The sequence below is a fragment of the Eurosta solidaginis genome, chromosome 4 (genome assembly GCF_040869045.1).
Source record: "Eurosta solidaginis isolate ZX-2024a chromosome 4, ASM4086904v1, whole genome shotgun sequence".
NCBI classification, from domain to species: domain Eukaryota; kingdom Metazoa; phylum Arthropoda; class Insecta; order Diptera; family Tephritidae; genus Eurosta; species Eurosta solidaginis.
In genome coordinates, this window is record NC_090322.1 from 257083939 (window position 1) to 257108000 (window position 24062).

Genomic DNA, 24062 nt, shown 5'->3' on the forward strand with positions numbered 1-24062 from the left:
GATGCGAAAGTTGTCTGCGTGTACATAATAAATATTTTATTCATGCCTTGCCAATGAAATCGATTCGCATATCATCGCAAGGTTTTTGTTTTTGTTTGCTTCCAAACCAATTTTTTGCATACATATTTATGTGCGTTTTTTTCAAAAAGTTTTTCCATATATTATGTAATTTTTTTAAATAATTATTTTGTTAATTTTTTTCACATTCACATTGCACACTTCGCTTGTGAGTAAACAGTTTCTTCGAGTTGTTTTTTTTTTCGTTTGTTGGTCGCATTTGCAAATGAAGTGCCGTCTCGTTGATTGTGCTGATTTCGTTCATTCACTCAATTATTTATGTCTTCGAGTAAGACATGTGAGAATGTGCGTGTGAGTACATGATTACATGAACTATAAGTAGAATCGGGTTTAGTGTCTGCCAAGTTTTTTATTGTGAATACCTCTACGATTCTTTGGCTGATTCTTAACTGTTGGCAATGACCCACAAGAGGATTGGCAAGATAATCGACGCTAATGTAGAGGTAAGTTGGTGAATATATCTATATATATATACAGATGTTGGCGGCCACCGTGGTGTGATGGTAGCGTGCTCCGCCTACCACACCGTATGCCCTGGGTTCGCACCCCGGAAAAAGCAACATCAAAATTTTAGAAATAAAGTTTTTAAATTAGAAGAAAATTTTTCTAAGCGGGGTCGCCCCTCGGCAGTGTTTGGCAAGCGCTCCGGATGTATTTATGCCATGAAAAGCTCTCAGTGAAAACTCATATGCCTTGCAGATGCCGCTCGGAGCCGGCCAATTTGTAGGGAAAATCAAGAGGAGCACGACGCAAATTGGAAGAGAAGTTCGGCCTTAGATCTCTTCGGAGGTTATCGCGCCTTACATTTATTTTATTTATACAGATGTTTTTATAAATCTTGCTAAGAAGGGCAAGAGGTTCAAAATCGGAAGTATGGTTTACTTTATTTTAGGTAATTTTATTTATTGGAAGGAGAATATGTTTAACGCACTAACCGGGGTATTTTAAGACTCGCTGCGAGACTCCCCGAGTATAGGACTCACTACTTCCTTGAAGAGCTACCAACCAAAGCTTTACCACCATCGGCCCTCTGCAACTCTACATGGGACCATATTTAGTATCCTTTAGATAGGAATGCGCGCCACGGGAACTCCATGGCTATTCTCACGCAAATGAGCTAGACAACTTTTTTTTTTGCTGAGAAGTATATGCCTCAAATATGTGCTGACCATAACCCATCTGTCGCTTTAGCAGGTCACGTTATTGATAACAATACCCAGGAATACGTCGCAAAGTATTTCTTCTATCCTCCGTTTCGCCGTTCGGAGAAACGTTTGCATTCGAAAAAGGTTGGACGTGCATCGTCTAATTTTTCACAATACAGAAAGTTGGAGCCTTCAATCTTGCCCATTCTGTGGAGAAATTTGCGGAGGGAACCGCATTCGGCTAGAGATTTTAGAGATCTCCGTGTGGTCGCTTTAATTGTGGGTTTAGTTTGGGGATTAGTTACCTTATCCACGTTCCGGTGGTTGGATTGATTCTTCTCTCACCTCAACGGCAACAGCATCTCTAATGACCTCCCGATTCGCTGTCGTATACTGCTTTTCTCTCCTCAGCAACCATTTATATCGATATGGTTCCCGCAACGACCAAAGCAGCTTCTGCCGAGACCGTTTTTGCTGTTACCAGCTGCAGACCGAGACAGCCATCTACCTTTTTACGCATGACCAGGTTTAGTTTAAGTTGTGGCGGTTCGCAGCCTCGTGCTGCTATAATAGCTGCCACGTCGTCTGCGAAAGCAACGAGAACCGTACTTTCTCGCATGTTGAATCATGAAGAAGACTGTCGTATGTAAAGCTCCAGAGTTCGGGGTCTAGTACAGAGTCCTGGGTTGCTCCGCCTAATATCATCACCTCTCTTTGACCATGGGTGGTTTCGTGCGCTAGGATATTTCGGGTAGTCCCTCGGAATTTTTAGCAGGTTTAAGCTACCCTGAAGTGAATTCAAATACCTCAAACAAGTCATTCTTGCCGCCTATGGTGACAACCAATACCATCACATGCGCTTTCCAGCAAACTTAGTGGGCGTAAAAACCATGGAGAGTTGCAGTCGCCTTTACCCTTCAAAATACGATCTGGTGTGGAAAATTCTTGCTATGAGACATTTGCTATATTAGTTCAACACAAGTTCGGAGCAGATATTTGCTGTTAACCTAATTACCTTCGGTGTTATTCCGTTAGGATTTTTTAGGTTTTATGCTGCGCATGGCTGTTTTGAGCACTTTTTCGTGAAATGCGGTCTTCTTCCTCTTTGAGTAGTTTGGTGTGTGAAAGGAACAATCAAAATGTGTCCCATGTTTTTCTCGTCCATCATCTGGTTCGGTAGACGGAATTTTTGCAAGCGTGATGCAGATATCGCATTATTTGTTCCACGATGTAATTCGCTGCGCTAATACTGTAGACTATATTTCGGTCGCCTTCCAGTGGCGATATGGAAAACATGACAGCGTCGACCTTGGATGCGTCCCACGTCAACGTTTTACGTGGCCCGTTCGGTATCTGCCTCTGACGGTGGTGGATAAGGTGTTAAATGATGCCATTGTGATCGCTGGCAGTTAGGTCCTCTATGACTCTCCATGTAGCAGGCCCTCTGAAATTAAAATTATATCGGTGATTGAGTACGCAAAGCACGGCTGCCGGTATATTGGGGTCGTGACAGTATATGATACTGCTAGACCGAGCCTGGTTGCCATCTTTAGGACTAAAGAGTTAAGTTAAGAAGTATATTAAGCTCCGCTGAGTCAAGTAAATTTGCATCTAGTAGAGGTTTCTAAAGCTTTACTTCATCTTATTGCTATTTTCAAACAGAACCATCCAGTTTGTATGATTTTAAATTTCGCAATTCAATTAGTTATCTAACGGTACCAAAATGTCATCTTCATTTCAGTTTTATTTTGAACTTAAATCCTAAGCTATTACTGGTGGTTTAAGGCCAATGTCAAATTGTTGGGTGCATAAAAATTGCAAATTCCAAAACACAACAATGGATTCAAATAATCATCACATAAAACGTAAACAAGTCACATACAACGAAACGCTACAACATAAACAAACAGCTGAAAGTATGAGGAAGAAACGGATCAAAGTTTAAATCACAAAATGACAACTGGGATTTGAGAAGTGAAATTTATTTGTTAGCGAATTAGGTGGCCTATAGGTAGGAGGTGGGGGACAAGAACAAAACAAAAAAAAAAAAACACAAAAGACGAAAAAGCAAACTAAAGACAAAACGACAATGCGAATGTTAGCTTGTTAAGGTCATAAGTAACCAAAAGATACAAATTTACATTGGAGCTTCGCGCGCCACAAAGGACACATTTGTAAGAGAAAGATTAGCGCCAGTTCGCTTTGGTAGTTGAGGATTGCTTGCCTTTATAGTAAGTAAATCCGCAATGATATGTGATAATGTACTCGTAGAATTTCGCTTATATATTACACTGTGGATAAGGAAGTGACGGGAGAATACATACATTTGGTTCGAGAGCAAATATAACCATGAGGTAGTTGTACAAATGTGGTGGTATGGTGTTTGGTGTGTTGGCGCTAAATTTCGCCAAAATGAAATGATGCTGAAAATAATGCCCCATGTCAATGAGATATTCCTGAAAGCAAAGAAAGAAAACCTGAACTTATTTCTAAATATTGCGGAACTAATCTCGAAAACTAGAAATGGGTAGCAAATGATCGTAAAATGAGAATAATCCTAAGCTAGTCACAACAAATTCGCGAAATAATCAAAAAAATACTAGAAATGGATTCAGAGATTATCTGGAAATGTTTCCGAAACAGTTCCAAAAAGATGTCTCAAACAATACCAAAATGAATCCAAAAACATAGTGAAGAAATTCCGAAACTCCCTCGAAGCAGTTTCGGTCGCCATGGTTAGGTGGTGGCGTGCTCCGCCAACCACACCGAAGGTCATTGGTTGAAGTCCCGGGCAGGGCACCATCCAATATTTAAAAAACGTTTTTTCTTGTCGAGGTCGCCTCTTGGATGTAGTTTGGCAAACTCTCCGATTATATTTCCGTCATGAAAAGCTGCTCAGTGAAGATTCATCTTCCTTGCAGATGCCTTTTGAATGCCGCCAATTTCTAGAGAAAGTTAAAATAGAGCAATAGTTCCGAATTCCAAAGCGGTTCAAAATAGTTCTAAAACTATCCCGAAAGTGGTCTCAAATAAATTTTAAAATTAAAAAATTTTCTCGAAATCAAACTTAAAACGCTCATAAATTATACTAAAACAGCTCAGAAAATATACCAAAATTATCCGGACAATGTCGAAAACTACTTTAAAAGCAATCTGTAATCATTCCAAAATAAGCCCGGATTGATTCTTAAAAGAATTCTGCGATAATCCCATAATATTCCCGAATTGATTTGGAAAACAATCCCGAACAATCAACTATTGTAACACAAAAAGTAGCAAACAAGCTCCCAAGTGAGCCCAAAATAATTCTGGACTACTCTCAAAAACTAGAAATGGTTCCGAAATACACTCGAAATCATTAGAAAAATAATCACGAAATATTCGGTCCTGAAATAGTTATGAAATGATAACGAAAATAATATAGAATTAGTTTCAAAATGATAACGAAATCAATCTTAATATTATATAAAAATGTTCTCCAAATCTGACATTAAACTACTCAGAAATGCTGCCAGAATTATCAGAAGGTAGTTCCGAAATTATACCAAAACCAATACGAAATCAACCCATGAACAGTGCTCAAACGCTCCTGAAAACTATAGTGAGACAATTTCTAAATAGTCCCGCTTTAATTTGAAAAAAAAAAAAAAAACCAGAAGTCAATACAAAATTTATACATAATATTAATAAAAAAAATAATCTGAAAAAAGTCGCAAAATAGCTGGTAAGTGATCCGGAAACTCTCCCGAATTAGTCTCAAAAGCCCGAAATAGTTCCGAAATGATAAGAAAATTTATCACGAAGTAGTAGTAGAAGAAAGATTAAAGCCCACCGTGAACCGGCTGATTTGACCTTATCAGTGCGGCTTCAGATTTTCACAATGCGCCAAATCTTGGAAAAAACCCATGAAAAGAGAATCGACACACATCACTTCTTCGTCGATTTTAAAGCCGCCTTCGACAGCACGAAAAGGTGCTGCCTATATGCCGCTATGTCTGAATTTGGTTTCCCCGCAAAACTTATTTGGCTGCGCAAAATGATGTTAAGCAACACCATCAGCTTAGTCAGGATTGGGAAAGACCTCTCCGAGCCGTTCGAAACTAAACGAGGTTTCCGACATGGTGACCCCCTATCGTGCGATTTCTTTAATTTGATGCTAGAGAAAATTAGACTAGCTGCAGAACTTAACCGCACTGGAACAATATACTATAAAAGCGTGCAGTTACTGGCATATGCTGATGACATTGATATCATCGGCCTAAACACCCGCGCTGTTAGTTCTGCTTACTCCAAACTGGAAAAAGAAGCGGTAAAGATGGGTTTGATGGTGAATGAGGACAAAACGAAGTACCTGCTGTCATCGAGCAAAGAGTCAGCGCACATGCGCCTTGACAACCACGCTACTGTTGGCAGCCATAATTTCCAAATAGTAAAAGACTTCGTTTATTTGGGAACCAGCATCAACACTAGCAAAAACATCAGCACTGAAATCCAGCGAAGAATCAATCTTTCCAATAAATGCTACTTTGGACTAGGTAGGCAATTGAAAAGTAAAGTCCTCTCTCGGCGAACGAAAATCATACTCTACAAGTCACTTATCGTACCCGTCCTGCTATATGGGGCAGAAGCATGGACCATGACAACAGCAGATGAAGCGTCTTTGGGAGTGTTCGAGAGAAAAGTTCTTCGAAAGATTTATGAACCTGTATGCGTTGGCGATGGCGAGTACCGAAGAAAATTTAATGATGAGCTGTACGAGCTATACGCAGACATCAACATAGTCCAGCGAATTAAAACGCAACGGCTGCGCTGGCTAGGCCATGTTATGCGAATGAAATATGATGCTCCGTCCAAGAAAGTGCTTCTATCGGCACCCGCTTATGGAAGCAGAGATAGAGAGCGACCCCCACTCCGTTGGAAGGACCAGGTGGAAAACAATTTAAACTCCCTTGGTATGACCAATTGGCGCCGGTTGGCGAAGCGAAGGAGCGAATGGCGCGCCTTGTTGGACGGCCATAACCGTTTAGACGGTTAAACGCCAATTAGGTAAGTAAGTAGTGGAATTAGCACAATTCCGATATGAACTTTAACACGATTCATAGCGGTCTCGAAAATAATCACGAAACAGTGCCGACATATTTTCGAAAACAGTTCCGAAATAGTCCTGAAGTCACACCAAAGTATTGGCAGGAGAAGAGTCTGCGGTTTACTATGCTGATGTGGAAATAAACAGATCCTACAAGCTGCCAGAGCGCTAAAGCATTTTTAGGCTGAAGTAGTAGTCTTAACCAAAGCAGTAGTACATTGGAAGAAAATAGCATAAACTTCAGCAATTAAGGCAATAATTCCCCATAGCACAGCATCTTAAAGTATGTTAGATTGTAACCTCTGGAAAGAATCGAGACAGGGAGAAGCATACATCTATATTGGATGGAGGCGCATATGATCTACCAAGCGGGAAAGGCGTGGACCAAAGAATGGTGCTGTGAAGTGTCGAAAAAAATGCATAGGTTTTACAACCTTAGACTAACAATTAGACTATCATTAAAAAGAGGGGACTGTAGACTCATGATGGGTGTTCTGACTGGACAATGCCTTCTGCCGTCACATACCTTTAAATTAGGCTTGGTCAGTAAAAGCAGATGTAGGAAGTGCCGGTTGGAAGACGAAATGACTAAGACTCCAGCTATTACGAATAATAGAGCAATCAGATCTAGAATCAGCAAGACATAGGTCGCAGAAAGCTTCTAGTTTTTGCCAAGAGGAAGCAGTTATTTTATAAAATAAGTCCTGGTTTTTGACAGGGTTTTTCAGTTTGGTCGTAGCACTACAGACTCATTCAGTCTATGTAAGGTCTTCATGGACTGACGGGTTCAACCTAACTTAACCCAGTACCGAATTGACTCGTTTCCGAAATAGTACAGAAATGATGAAAGTAATATTAATGCCGAAAATAATATTGAAATGGTCTCAAAATATTCATAAAATATCCCGAATAATACCGAAACCAGTTTCAAATATTTCCTGAAATATCCTCGATATAATTGCAAAACCAATGATACCTAAAGCTATTCAAAATCATCCCAGGATAAGAATGAAAATGATTGCTAGAGCATTTTCAAAATGTTACGGTCAGTCAAGAATCTATTCCAAAATTGCGACGTTTAATACAATACCGAAATGATGCGGAATTGATCATGAAATTTTGAATACTCGAAAGATGCTTTAGAAATAGAACCAGAATTAAATTCCGATTTTCCAAAATTTCCGAGACCTTCAAAATTTCACACAAATCGCCTCCAAAGGCAAATATTTGAACATCCCCACATCCAAACATTGTTAAAAATAAACCGTAAAAAATGTTCTCATTTTGATTACAGCCTACTGTCTGCTACGAAAATAATCAACAAAATTTCACCACAGAATTAACGACTTAATTTCGTAGTAAGATGAAAGATATACTTTACGGTCGCATCACTGACGTTAGACATAACAACTGTACTTCTTATGCAATAATTTAGTTAAACTCATCCAAAAATATTTCGATTTAGTTTTTTTTTTCTCATAAAACAACAGCAAAATAGAAGAATAGTGGTGCTGTGAAGTAATTTACATTTTTAAGGCATACGCTGTCTGGAACTAACAGACACAAATGTGGGAAATTACTTTTCGCGAAACTATTGACAGCATAGGACGCTGCGCTTTTTGGATGTGCAGAAGTTGGATTTGCTCACAAAATTTCAGTAGAGAGGATAAGAAATTTTTAGCAAGAATCTACTCGTAAGACAAGATAATTTACATTTTAAAAATTACATACATACATATGTATGTACTTAGCGGTAAGTGTCCTTAACCTTCCCTCAACTCTCTCTGGTTGTAATTTGCTTAGCTTAGGTGAATGGCAATGGCGCCAGAAGAAAAGGGCAACACTGGTGAAATTCTCTTTATCGGCGAATGTCTGTCCATTAGAGCACATAATTCTCAGCTGTTGCTATAGATTTTCTTAGGAACTATTCGCGTCTGAATGTTTTGAATGCAATTCGGCTGAATGTCGTTAGGCGGTCGTGCAACATTTATTTTATACTTTTTGCCATTTACCATCAGTGGCGCGCGAATACAATTGAATTTAGCATTTTTTTTTCAGCAAATGACACACAATTAATTTTCGTGTTTTTTAACAATTTGCGGAAAAAGTTTCAAGTTCTTTCTATGATTGAATTTAACTTCATCTTTGTTGGTTAGCTTTTTTTGAAAATTTCGCCAAAAAGGGTTTGAAACAATCAAGTGCTTAAATTTAAAAGTTTGCAACATTTTTAAGGAAACATCGCCTGTACAGTTGCTTTAAGGAATTCGAAAAGCAAATCTTCTCCTTATATGAAAAGTTAGAAATCAATAAAACTAACTTAAAGTAGTAAATCAACTGTCTATCGTTTCAGATATAAAAGATGTAAATTCCACATTCTTCGCTGTCCGAGGTAAATTTTCCGACGGGGTGGATAAATGATATATATTGGAACGGCTAACGCTAACCCAGATAATCCTTTTAGAAGCCTCGGCATATACAAGCTTACCAGCAGATGCCAACAAAACAACATAGGACAAACAGGACGGCAAATAAGAACGAGGTTCAGAGAACACATTAAGGATTCCAACAAACAAGTAAGGAAGGCTAAGTTCGGGTGTAACCGAACATTACATACTCAGCTGAGAGGTGGACGCCTTTTCCAGAATACGCCATAAAGATGGACCAGGGGTGACTCTAGAATTTGTTTGTACGATATGGGTATCAAATGAAAGTTGTTAATGAGTATTTTAAAAGGGAGTGGGCCTTAGTTTTATAGGTGGACGCCTTTTCAAGATATCGCCATAAAGGTCGACCAGGGGTGACTCTATAATATGGTTGTACAATATGGTTATAAAATTAAAGGTATTAATGAGGGTTTTAAAAGGGAGTTGTGGTAGTTGTATATATGAAGGCGTTTTCGAGATATCGACCAAAATGTGGAACAGGGTTACCAAGAACATCATCTGTCGGGTACCGCTAATTTATATATGTAATACCACGAACAGTATTCCTGCCAAAATTTCAAGTCCTTTTGATTTCGCCCTGCAGAACTTTTTCATTTTCTTCTACTTAATATGGTAGGTGTCACACCCATTTTACAAAATTTTTTTCTAAAGTTTCATCCCTTTTCTCGTATTTGGTATAGAATTATGGCATATTTTCATTTTTCGTAATTTTCGATATCGAAAAAGTGGGCGTGGTCATAGTCGGATTTCGGCCATTTTTTATACCAATACAAAGTGAGTTCAGATAAGTACGTGAACTGAGTTTAGTAAAGATATATCGATTTTTGCTCAAGTTATCGTCTTAATGGCCGAGCGGAAGTTTTCACCCATTTTCACAGAAAATAGTTACTGCCATAGAATCTATGACCCTACCAAATTTCACAAGGATTGGTAAATTTTTGTTCGACTTATGGCCTTAAAAGTATTCTAGACAAATTAAATGGAAAAGGGCAGAGCCACGCCTATTTTGAAATTTTCTTTTATTTTTGTATTTTGTTGCACCATATCATTACTGGAGTTGAATGTTGACATAATTTACTTATATACTGTAAAGATATAAAATTTTTTGTTAAAATTTTACTTAAAAAAAATTTCTTTAAAGTGGGCGTGGTCGTTCTCCGATTTTACTAATTTTTATTAAGCATACATATAGTAATAGGAGTAACGTTCCAGCCAAATTGCATCATCATATCTTCAACGACTGCCAAATTACAGCTTGCAAAACTTTTAAATTACCTTCTTTTAAAAGTGGGCGGTGCCACGCCCATTGTCCAAAATTTTACTAATTTTCTATTCTGCGTCGCAAGTTCAACTCGCCTACCAAGTTTTATCGCTTTATCCGTCTTTGGTAATGAATTATTGCACTTTTTCGGTTTTTCGAAATTTTCGATATCGAAAAAGTGGGCGTGGTTATAGTCCGATATCGTTCATTTTAAACAGCGATCTGAGATGGGTGCTCAGGAACTTACGTACCAAATTTCATCAAGATACCTCAAAATTTACTCAAGTTATCGTGTTAACGGACGGACGGACGGACATGGCTCAATCAAATTTTTTTTCGATCCTGATGATTTTGATATATTGAAGTCTATATCTATCTCGATTCCTTTATACCTGTACAACCAACCGTTATCCAATCAAAGTTAATATACTCTCTGAGCTCGGCTCAACTGAGTATAAAAAACACGAAATCCAAACATTATACCAAAGTCCAACTTCGCGAATCATATGTTCGAAAAAGAATGTTCCCCAGAAAACATCAATAAAACATTCAGGGTCCTACACATACAAGTAAAAGGCCGACGTCCGATGGTTCTCGCAAATATAGAAATCTACAAACAGAAACTAATTACACAGGTACAACAGACAAACACACAACAACATATAAACACCAAACAATAAAAGCACCACTGCAAAAACCCACATAGAAGGTCAGACGACTAGAATTACTGACTTTCACCTGCCTCAGTCAGCCACACAAATCGATCAGTAAGAACCATCTCGGTTCTGAATGAACACACAGCACATACACATAAATATACACTAGCATCAATTTTGACAATACCTGGTCATGTACCTACGAACTATAAATACAAGACAAACGATAACAACAGACCAGAACGTAAATCGATACTGATGATGGCACAAAGCCGAAACCGGCTTTTCTCGAAATCAAATTTGACAAGGGATGACGGAAAATCGTTCCAATATACATCAAATTTGAAATGTTTTTGTGTAGCAAATAGTTCTGATATTTATGTAAATCTTCAATTAGAGATTTCTGAAATTTAAGATTCTAACATCTCTAAAGCCCTAAAGTCGGGACGAAATTCGGGATTGTACATAACACATCCGTTAATATCAACATCGTTGCACTTTGCTTCTTCGTCTAAATTCAAATCTATTCGACACATATTCGAAATAAATGATTTAAGCTTTGAAAATAGATAATCTCAGACACACGTGAATGGATTGGAATGCAAATTTCTTTAAAATAAATATGCATTTAGCGCTAAAAGCATACCTTCATAAAACAAAAGCCTGTAATTTCTGAAATATTTAAGAATTTGAGAATACAAATCAAAACTGTAGTAGCAAGATGTGTAATGGTGTGAGTAGTATATGAACTGGTCTTCATTTATTCGGCTAACGAATTGGTTTTTGTTGTTTTTATAGCAATAAAGATACTCCCCCAAAGTTTTGGGTAGTGCTTTTGATGTTTATGGTCCTTCGTCGGATATAGATTCGGTACGTTCCGGTATTAAGCAGCATAAAGTTACAAAACTAACTATCTCGGGAACGATTAAATATGACCACATTGAAAATTAAGGGCCATCCCGTCCTACACTCTCTAGTTCCATGAAGAACTTGGGGTCACCAGACCTTCGTCTGCTAAATAAACAGGATTTGCCACGGATAGGTGATGCTGACAATTGGGTTGAAGAAGCTAGATACTGTGCTGGCATCTCCTTTAAAAGGTTGCGTAACACAACAACTATAATTATTTAGGTATGCTAGTCAGCTCTTGTGACAAGCATACATGCCGTGGGTATATTTAAATAAGCCACATAAGATAAGGTGCGAACCAAATAGCAAAAGGATAAAGACGGGGCAAATTTTTCGAGTGCCATGGGAATAAGTTTTTTTTTCGTTTTGATTTTAGTTATTCATCACATGCTAACTAATATTTTTGTTTTATTTTCGGGTTTTTATCCTTTATTCCTAATTGACTTGATAGTGCAAAGATATCATTTTTAATATTCAAAGGTTAAAAGCTTTTGTGGCGAATATTAGCAGTTTTATACATCATTATGGTGTTACTAAACAAATGCACACCAATAAAGCAAGCAGTCACACTTACACATAACCAGCAGCTTGACGCAAAGACATTATTTCACATACACATAACGTTATTATCAGCTAAGCCCAAAAGTTGTTGCTCACACATACAAACGCATATAGCCAAATAATCAAGTATGAGATACAACTGTTCCAGAAGGCATGTTCGTGAGAAGTCTAGACCTTAGGAGAAGCAGTTGAATGAGACTAACTGAGAGTATAAAAGCGGCGCGGTGCAAGCGACAATAAATCAGTTTTGATTTTAAAAGCAATAATTGAAGAACGCGAGTATTGTAATTGTGCTACTACCACAGTAGAGTTGTAAATAAAGTAAATTTTGCCACACTGATTATTTGGGTTATTTATTCGACAGTTCAGCGATTCGAACGTTGGTAGACTTTGCAAAATAATTAGAAATTCCCAAAATCCGTTACACTATATACTTGCACTCTATTGGCCTGGAAATATAAATAAAAATTACCAATTTTTTATATACAAAAAAAACGTGATGCTCCCTCCCCATCAACCATTGTGATTGAAAGAGTTTTTTTTGGTTGAGAAAACTTTATATTATTGGTTGCAACACTCGGTTCAAAAAAGCCTGGTATAGTTAAACTGAAAGAAAATTCGTCAAGTCTACCGATCTTTTTTTTTGTGTATGGTCACACATACATACTGCAGTGTCTGGCTGTGTTTGTGTCATGGCTATCGTAATCGCTGTGGGATTGATGGTTAGCAACGCACCCGCAAAATGCATTTTATACGTAATGCGCTTATGCTTTAATACACATTCATAAACTACCCTGCAAAAAATAGTGCAACTAATCCCTAAAGAGAGCGGTCACCGATTGTTCTCTTTTGTCTACATTGGGGCATAATTGATCCCTTCTAGTCCCTATTGGTTACGTTTGGGATTAGTCAGGTTGACATCTAGGTAGTGCATTTTAAGAAACACAAAAAAAGCGGCAACGAAGTGAGTTAAATGAATTATCGGTAATTAATTCGAATTATTTAAGAAAAATACAGAGCCCTATACAGAACCTAATTGACTTGGGCCATATGTTCCATTAACCGTCGACCCATATCTCTTGAAATGGTTTGGCGGCTTAATAATTTTTTTACAGAGATGTATCTAAGAATTTTTCGCAAGTTTTAGTATTGCCTTTATGCATAACCCCGCGCCATACGAAAACTTACGCTTTTAATGAGAAAAGAGATTAGTCTTCATTCGTTCCCATATGGGTACAAAGGGGATTGGTCCTATCGTTCCTGTTCGGGTATAAATGGGTACAATTAATCTCTTCATAGGACATACTCAAACAAAAGGGAACAGTTCAACGCATACAAAGAGATCAAAACTGGCTTTAGTCTCATACTCCTTTGCGACTCATGTCGGACTCATTCTAGACTAATCGCATTTTTTGGAGGGTACCTACTCATATTTACAATTTTTTGCTAGTAACGGACGGACAACAAATGTCACCACATTCAAACTGCTATTTCAAAGCGGCTGCTGCTACATTTAGCCATCATTAAAGCCGTGCAGTTGTACGAGTATATGTTACTTAATCCACGCCGCAATTATAAATGCACTACTACATGCACGTATTTTATATGAAAAGGTGTACTTTCAAAACACATTTTTTTGTAAGTGTGAACAATTTTAGGTAAGTATTTACATATTTCAAAGGCTTGTCTCGTTAAACAATTTATTTGGCATTTAATTTAGTCTGCTTAAAGAGAAGTATGCTAAAATATTCGTTTTTTAATTACACTGGAGAAAAAGTGTACTAAGTTAAGAATATACGCGTAAATTTTTTAAAATAAGAATTTTGCATCCTACACAGATTTAACCCTTGCTCCCACTCGAACTTTCACAGCCACTCAAATTCCACCTGCCTTCTTCCTGAGAGAATTGGGCAGAATGTGGGCACACAATGGTCATGTTGCCTAAGGCAGTAGGCAACAGAAGCATCATTTACATACAGCAAATAATTTGTGGTAGAAAACTTTGTTATAGCTCTTTTATCATTTAACCTTCTCTGATGGAACACATTCGCTACATATTATCCGTACCGTTATCGTACTTATTATTAGCTGTTGTTGTTGTTGTAGCGATAAGGATACCAAAAACGTAAAAAACCCACGACAAACCAATACGTTAGCCGAACAATTGAAGGGCAGTTGATTTACTACTCACAACATAACGCATCTTCCCACTATGGCACCGAAATTGCATTCCAACACAACTCCTTCAATATCCTTTCTCTAGCCTTCTATCTCTCCCTGACCTCCTCTCTTTAGCTTTCTTTTTCCCTCCATCTTGATTTGTCTCTGCCTTTTCTTTCTCTTCACCACATCCTTATCTCCATCCAATCCCTTTCCATCTCTTTTTCCTCACACCTATTTGTCCTTATCCCTCTCAATTTACCACTATCTCAACCCCGCTGTGAACTAACCGTAAGTAAGTTTTTTTTTCAAATATATTTTGCCCTGATCCAAGTATTCGCAATATTAATTTGAAAAAAAAGCAGACCCCATCTTGAAGATTCTTTCCCGGAGAAAGGCATCCCAAATATTAACCTAGGTTAAAGGCTACCTAAACATCAAATTGCACGTAAATCGTGTCATAGGCAAAATTTTTTTTATAAATCGGAATCTGACCTAATTCTCGAAAAAAAGTTTGAAATTCCATGAATGGTTCGTCAACTTGACGAAGGCCTCATTGTCGCTTCAATACGAAGAAAGCGGCAAGTTGTACTGCTGTTATCTTATGGAGCGCTTAAGTCCGCAAAGCGAAAAAATTCGGTGATGTAATTAAGACCTTAGGAATTCGCATTAGAAAATACATGTGTATATGTAAAGAAAATGAATTTAGTGTAACTGCAAAACTTGGGCTTGCTGTTAACTTAAACAAAAAAGCTAAACATTTTTCATTAGAAGCACTATTTAGAAATGCCCCCGTGGTGTGATGGTAGAGTGCTTCGCCTACCACACCGAAGATCCTGAGTCCACGCCCCGGTCAAAGCAACATTAAAATTTAAAAACAAGTTTTTTTCAATTAGAAGAAAATTTTTCTAAGCGTGGTCGTCCTCCGGCAGTATTTGCCAAGCACCCGAGTGTATTTCTGCCATTCAAAGCTTGTGAGTGAAAACTATCTGCCTTACGGATGCCGTTCAGAGTTAGAAAACAAGTAAGTCCCGTCTCGCCATTTGTAGAAAAACTTAAAAGCAGCACGACTCAAAATTGGAAGAGAAGCTCGGCCTAAAACCTCGACGGAGGTTATTTATTCTCTTTTTTTAGAAATGCCCCTTTGTGAATATTAGGGTTGAGTGAATTTATTTTTTTTTCGAAATCGCTTTTGGCTGACCTCCACAAAGTTGCCTATAAGGTTGAAAATTTTTATTTCGCTCATCGTATGTTCAGAGGTGCCCCAACGCAACTAAACTTTGAAAAAGACGGTAGTACAAATTTTTTTTTTTTTTTTTTTTTTTTTTTTTGTTGTCATTGATTTACTTCGCGTGTTGTTATTGTGCTCATTGATTTCAAATAAAAAAAAAATTAAAAAATTGATTTCAAAACCTATTGATTTTCACGGCCTATTATGTGCCAGTAAAACTTTTACTTATACACTTGATTAGAAACATACTATTATCAACAAAAAACTGTAAAACACCATTTACAATTTGTCGTTTTTAGTTATAATATGCAATTTTACTAAAGTTATGTATATTAAAAGAGAAATAAAATAAATATGTAAATAATGAGCTTTGTAAAATCACGATTATTTTGCTCAATTTCTTGGGGCTGAGGGCACCTCAAAACGCCATCCTACGAAAATAATATTTGGTGGTTTTGGCTAACTCTTATAAAGACAACTTTTCATTGCTGGGCCATTACAAAAAAAAAAAAACAATCCATAGGGTATCACTCCACCCTAGTGAATATCTAGCAGTCATACGTTATTTTAAGACTTGAGTTAGGAAAATTTAATAAATCAACTTTTATGCTCTAAGAAATTAAGGATTTTCATGTATTTTTGGTTTCGAGACATAACGGTTTAGGCGTTGTGCCATCAAAATCGTTCCAATATATAACATTTAACCACTCTGTCGGAAAATAAATAAACCAAAATAAGTAAGGATTTTCAATTTAAATATTTGTAGAGATATATATAGCATTTTAAATTCTTTCATACCTACGCCTTATTTTTCCCTCAGTGTATTTGTGTACAAATAAACAATCCATCGTTAATTCGAGTGCATCATAAAACTGACAAATTAACACATAACACACAAAATTATACAACATTTCTATTTATCAATATAAATTCACTGACACATACATACACAAAAACATAAATCTATTTGATTACTTTTGTTGAAATTGCATTGAAATATTGGTTTGTCTAAAATAATCACAGTTTATAAATTTTTGTGATAATTGAAAATTATTACATTTTGAGTATTTTATAAATAAATTTATATAGTTTCGACTTTGTGTGGTCATTATGCTTTTCAAAACTACGAGTATTGAATACTTATTTATGTGCACTTAAACGAACTCCCCGTTGAATTGAAATGCTAAACGAATGAATGGAACTTTGTTAATGGTTCATGAATTGCTATTTAGAATTCGTTTGGCTTAATACTTTTGTAGATACTTTGTTTTTAGAGATGGTTACAAAATGGAATGGACAGGAGGTATTTTTCTTTGTAATTGTTGCCAAATCGTCGAGACAATAACGGCCAATTTTAACAATGTTTTGTTTTTGTTATATATATTAGAGAAAAACAAGTAAGGAAGGCTAAGTTCGGGTATAACCGAACACTACATACTCAGCTGAGAGCTTTGGAGACAAAATAAGGGAAAATGACCATTTACCAAAATGAACCTAGGGTAACCCTGGAATGTGTTTGTATGGCATGGGTTTCAAATGGAAGGTATTAATGAGTATTTTATAAAGGAGTGGGCCTTAGTTCTATAGGTGGACGCCTTTTCGAAATATCGCCATAAAGGTGGACCAGGGGTGACTCTAGAATGTGTTTTTACGATATGGGTATAAAATTAAAGGTATTAATGAGGGTTTTAAAAGGGAGTGGCCCTTAGTTGTATATGTGAAGGCGTTTTCCAGATATCGACCAAAATGTGGACCAGGGTGACCCAGAACATCATCTGTTGGATACCGCTAATTTATTTATATATATAATACCACGAACAGTATTTCTGCCATGATTACAAGGGCTTTTGATTTCGCCCTGCAGAACTTTTTCATTTTCTTCTACTTAATAAGATAGGTGTCACACCCATTTTACAAAGTTTTTTCTAAAGTTATATTTTGCGTCAATAAACCAATATTTTACCACGTTTAATCTCTTTTTTCATATTTGGTAAAAATTATGTCATTTTTTTTCATTTTTTGTAATTTTCGATATCGAAAAAGTGGGCGTGGTCATAGTCGGATTTCGGCCATTTTTTATACCAAGATAAAGTGTGCTCAAGCTATCGTGTTAACGGCCGAGCGGAAGGATAGACGGTTGACTGTGTATAAAAACTGGGCGTGACTTCAACCGATTTTGCCCATTTTCACGGAAAACAGTTATCGTCATAGAATCTATGCCCCTACCAAATTTCACAAGGATTAGTAAATTTTTGTTCGACTTATGGCATTAAAATTTGAAATTTTCTTTTATTTTTGTATTTTGTTGCACCATATCATTATTGGAGTTGAATGTTGACATAATTTACTTACATATATACTGTAAGGATATTAAATTTTTTGTTAAAATTTGAATTAAAAAAAATTTTTTTTTAAAGTGGGCGTGTTCGTCATCCCATTTTGCTAATTTTTATTTAGCATACATATAGTAATAGGAGTAACGTTCCAGCCAAATTGCATCATGATATCTTCAACGACTGTGAAATTACAGCTTGCAAAACTTTTAAATTACCTTCTTTTAAAAGTGGGCGGTGCCACGCCCATTGTCCAAAATTTTACTAATTTTCTATTCTGCGTCATAAGTTCAACTCATATACCAAGTTTCATCGCTTTAGCCGTCTTTGGTAATGAATTATCGCATTTTTTCTGTTTTTCGAAATTTTCGATATCGAAAAATTGGGCGTGGTTAAAGTCCGATTTCGTTCATTTTAACTAGCGAACTGAGATTAGCGCCCAGGAACCTACATACAACATTTCATCAAGATACCTCACAATTTACTCAAGTTATCGTGTTTAGGGGGGACGGACGGACATGTCTAAATTAATTTCTTTTTTCGCCCAGATCATTTTGTAATATAGAAGTCTATATCTATCTCGAATCGTTTATGCCGTTACGAATTACCGTTATGCGAACAATGTTATTATACTATGTGAGCTCTGCTTAGCTGAGTATATTTACAAGGTTTACAAACGGCGATGGTTACTAGGACATGTTTCTGAATTTCAGTTCTTCATCAGCTAACTTCTCGGAAGCTGAGTATTGAACTCGAAATTTGCAACATTCGTAAAGGCAGATGCCTTTATCTATTCAGCCGTATAAATGCCCCGCTGTTCGCGCTCCAAGAGCTTAGTAAGATTGGGTTTATAGCATTGCTTTTATAAGCAGTACTTCCGTTGTTCACTATTATATCAATATTATTATCTGTATTCAGTTAGCAAGACATTCTCGTAACCATCGCCGTTTGTAAACTTTGTATTTTTTTTTTTTCTAATATCAATAAATTAAATTAAATTACATATTTTTGAGTTTTTTTAAAAGCCTTATAAGTGTATTTTAACTTTTTGGTTAATTACTGAGCTCAAGGCCGCAAAGATAAATAAAATACCATATATTTTGTGTCATTATAATTTATATAATTGGTCGATATTTCGGTCTCAACCTTAAACCATCCTCAGGAACAAATCAATGTACTTTGTCGATCACAAAATATATGGTGTTTTATTTATCTTTGCGGCCTTGAGCTCAATAATTAACCAAAAAAATAATTTAATTAAATAAATTTAATAAAATAAAATAGTAATAAAATAAAAAAATTAAATTAACAAGTAAAGAAGTCTAAGTTCGGGTGAAACCGATCATTACATATCCAGCTGTAAACTTGAAATGCTGTTGTTGTTTTTTTTTGTGTGCTTAATAGTATTACAAGGCTTCGCAATAATACATATAAATATGGTTCTATTCTGAACTAATTTTCCTTCGAGTTATGGGTCCCGAAACATGGAAAAGTGCTTAGCCTTAAAAGGGGCACGCTCATTTTGAAGTTTTTCCTATTTATTGTTATAAATCTACTTGGGAAATTAAATACCATTGATATAAAGCTCTTTTTTGCAGAGATATAGCTTATTTTATTTGTCACCGACCCTTTTAAAGATCTTTTATATTAAAGTGGGCGTGGTCCTTAACCAATTTCGTTAATTTTTTGTTCTAAGCATTCCGTATAGTAAAGGCAACCTCTCTGCCCAATTTTGCTACGATAGGTTTAACGATTTTTGATTTATTATTAATAATATTTGTAAAATTGATTTTATCACAAGTAGGCGGTGCCACATCTATTGAACAATTTTTTTTTTTAATTTTTATCAAGAGTCTCAATATCAGTCCACACGTCAAATTTGAATTCAGGTTTTTTGTTTTTTCCAAAATGTTATATACATAAAAAGTGGGCGTGGTTTTCATCCGATTTCGCTCATTTTCAATACCAATTTATCTGGGTCCAGATAAGCTCGTGTACCAAATTTGGTGAAGATATCTCTAGATATTTACTCAAGTTATCGTGTTAACGGACAGACGGATGGACGGACGGACATGGCTCCATCAAATTTTTTTTCGATACTGATAATTTTAATATATGGAATTCTATATATATCTCGATTCCTTTATACATTTACAACCAACCGTTATCCAGTCAATGTTATAATACCCTGTGTACAAGTACAGCTGGGTATAAAAACATATAGAATTAGTATGTACCTAATAGTGTATAAAGGAATAGCAACAAAAAGACAATACCTTGAGATCAATTGCAAAGCGACCCTGCGGTCAAACCAACTAGTTGTATACTAGAAGAATACTAGTTTGCTAAAAATTCCAACTAGTATGACCAAGTAACACCAAGGGAGTTTAAATCTTTTTCCACCTGGTCCTTCCAACGGGGTGGGGGCCGCCCTCTACCTCTGCTTCCATAGGTGGGTTCCGATAGAAACACTTTCTTGGCCGGAGCATCATATTTCATTCGCATAATATGGCCTAGCCAGCGCAGCCGCTGTGCTTTAATTCGCTGGACTATGTTGATGTCTGCGTATAGCTCGTACAGCTCATCATTAAATCTTCTTCGGTACTCGCCATCGCCAACGCGTAGAGGTCCATAAATCTTTCGAAAAACTTTTCTCTCGAACACTCCCAAAGCCGCTTCATCTGCTGTTGTCATGGTCCATACTTCTGTCCCATATAGTAAGACGAATACGATAAGTGACTTGTAGAGTATGATTTTCGTTCGCCGAGAGAGGACTTTACTTTTAAATTGCCTACCTAGTCCAAAGTAGCATTTATTGGCAAGATTGATTCTTCGCTGGATTTCAGTGCTGATGTTTTTTCTAGTGTTGATGCTGGTTCCCAAATAAGCGAAGTCTTTTACTATTTCGAAATTATGGCTGCCAACAGTAACGTGGTTGCCAAGGCGCGTATGCGCTGACTTTTTGCTCGATGACAGCAGGTACGTCGTTTTGTCCTCATTCACCACCAAACCCATCATCAGCATATGCCAGTAACTGCACGCTTTTATAGAATATTGTTCCAGTGCGGCTAAGTTCTGCAGCTAATATAATTTTCTCCAGCATCAAATTAAAGAAATCGCACGATAGGCAGTCACCCTGTCTAAAACCTCGTTTAGTTTCGAACGGCTCGGACAGGTCCTTCCCAATTCTGACTGAGCTGATGGTGTTGCTCAACGTCATTTTGCACAGCCGTATAAGTTTTGCGGGGAAACCAAATTCAGACAGCGGCATATAGGCAGCTCCTTTTCGTGCTGTCGAAGGCGGCTTTAAAATCGACGAAGAGGTGATGTGTGTCGATTCTCTTTTCACGGGTTTTTTCAAGATTTAGCGCATTGTGAAAATCTGGTCGATGGTAGGTTTACCAGGCCTGAAGCCGCACTGATAAGGTCCAATCAGCCGGTTCATGGTGGGCTTCAATCTTTCGCACAATACACTTGAAAGGACCTTATATGCGACAAAGGAAGGCTGATTCCACGATAATTGGTGCATTTTTCAGTATCCCCCTTCTTGTGAACTGGGGAAAGAACACTTAGATTCCAATCGTCGGGCATGCACTCGTCCGCCCATATTTTACGAAGAAGCTGCTGCATGCGCCTTACCAACTCCTCGTCGCCGTACTTGAATAGCTCTGCAGGCAACCCATCAGCGCCCACGGCCTTGTTGTTTTTCAATGTGGTTATTGCTATTCTAACTTCGTCATAATCGGGCGGGGGGACATATATTCCATCATCATCGATTGCGGGATCGGGTTCGTTATCTCTGCGCGGTGGATCGCTGCTTCCATTTAGGAGAGCAGAGAAGTGTTCCTCCATAATCTAAGCATTCTCTGGACATCAGTTACAAAGTCGCCGTTTTCGTTCCAACAGGAGTTTTCCCGGTCTTAAAACCTTCCGTCTGTCGCCGTATTTCTTGGTAAAATTTTCGGGCTTTATTCCTAGTAGTTAGCAGCTCAAGCTCCTCGCACTCACTCCTTTTTGCTTCTGCTTTTTTCTTCCTGAAAAGGCGTCTCGCTTCCCTTTTCAACTCACGATAGTGTTCACACACTCCTCTTGTTACACTCGCATTTAACGTAGCCCTGTAGGAAGCGTCTTTTCTTTCGGTTGCAACGCGGCATTCTTCATCGTACCAGTTGTTTTTGCGTGGCCGCAGGTAACCAATTTTTTCCTCGGTGGCAGTACGAAGTGCTTTGGAGATATGCACCCACTGCTCCTGTATTCCTTCAGGCTGAGTTGTGCTCTCAGAAAACAGTTGTGAGAGGAATCTGCCATTACAGTAGTATAAAGTATGAATGTTCAGATTTCAAGTTCAATACTCAGCTTCCGAGAAGTTAGCTGATGAAGAACTGAAATTCAGAACCATGTCCTAGTAACCATCGCCGTTTGAAAACTTTGTAATTTTTCTCTAATGTCAATAACAAAATACATTGTATAAAGCAATATGAGCACGTCTCGCCATTTAAAAACAGATAAAATAAAATAAAATAAAACCAAGTACATCAAAATAAATAAAAAAGTCAAATAAAATAAAAATCAATTAAAAAAGAGAAGGTAAAATATAAAATAAAATATAAAACAATTAAATAAAATTTAATTAAATAAAATAAAATTTGAATAAAATAAAGTCAAATTAAAACAAAATATAAAATCAAATAAAACAAATAAGGGTATCTTATTTCGAATGCAACCGAACATTATATTTGCAGCGTGAGTTTCAATTGTACAGTTCGTTTCAGATAACTTACTTTTCTAATCCTACTGAGGCATATTTTTGACAGAAAGTATTTTCAAAAGAGTGTGTGGCTATTAACTAATATTTTTTTATTATAAGGAAAATACCTGTACCAACTTATGTATGCGGCAACTTTTCTTCGAGTTACGGCTCCAAAACATGAGATATTGCTTGGACAAAATACGGGCGGTGCCACGCTCATTACATTTTTTTCCCATTTTCCTTTTTCTTGTTATAATGACACTTTAAAAGTAAAATATTACTGATATAAAACAATGTTTCGAATAGATTTTGCATCTTACATTCATCTACGAACTTTTCTAAAATCTCTTAAATAAAAGTGGGCGTGCTCTTTAACTAGTCTAGGCCATTTTTGCAAGAAATCGTTCGTGTTATAAGCCGAACATGTGTATCGAATTTTGTTATGAGGGATTTTTTTTTGAGGTTCAAGAAATGTCGTGTTATGCTTGATCCAAATAGCAGGGTGGCACCGCCCATTCAAGAAAATATCTCCCAATTTCCTCTTACAATAAAACTTGGTAAATGAAATATTATTGATACAAAACTATTCATGAATGTAGCAAATGCTTTTAAAATATTTAAACAAAAGTTTAAACTGAAGTATTTTAAGCCGGCGTGATTATTGGTAATTAATTTTCCGAATACTTTTCAAACTTAAACGCTTAATCGCTGCGAATGTAACCGCAAATGTGGCTGCGTTCTGCTTAAAAAAAATGTAAGAAAGGAAATTTGGACTCGGGTGAATCATGACATGATATACTTAGAATCGGAGACGAAGTTTTTGGTATTTTCGCCTTTTTAAAAATCACATCTGACGGCCTATTAAATCTATACAGACGGATTAAAAATAGAAAAGGAAACTTGAGCTGGACTGGATTTTAAGCATATTCAGGTAAATCAGTCGTATGGACTACCTTACTCATTCAGTGTTTACCAGACGTAGGTACTGCTACAGGATAGAAAGGTCTGAGACAACAATGCAACGATATTTGTCAACAGCCAGGTCGCCCCTCAAGTCAGAATTCCAATAACCACATTGAAAAACAACAAGGCCGCGAGCGCTGATGGATTGCCTGCGTAGTCGGACGAGTGCATGCCCGACGATTGGAATCTAATTGTTCTTTGCCCAGTCTACAAGAAAGGGAATACTGCAAATGGTGACAAATATCGCGGAATCAGCCTTCTTAATATCGCATATAAGGCCCTGTCAAGTGTATTGTGGGAATGATTGAAGCCCACCGTGAATCGGCTGATTGGACCTTATCAGTGCGGCTTCAGATCTGGTAAATCTACCATCGACCAGACAGACGGACATGGCTAAATCAACTCAGTTCTTCATCCTGATTATTTCGGTATACTAATTGGTGGGTCTATCTATTTTCCTTTAAGGACTTTTCGTGACGAAGTTA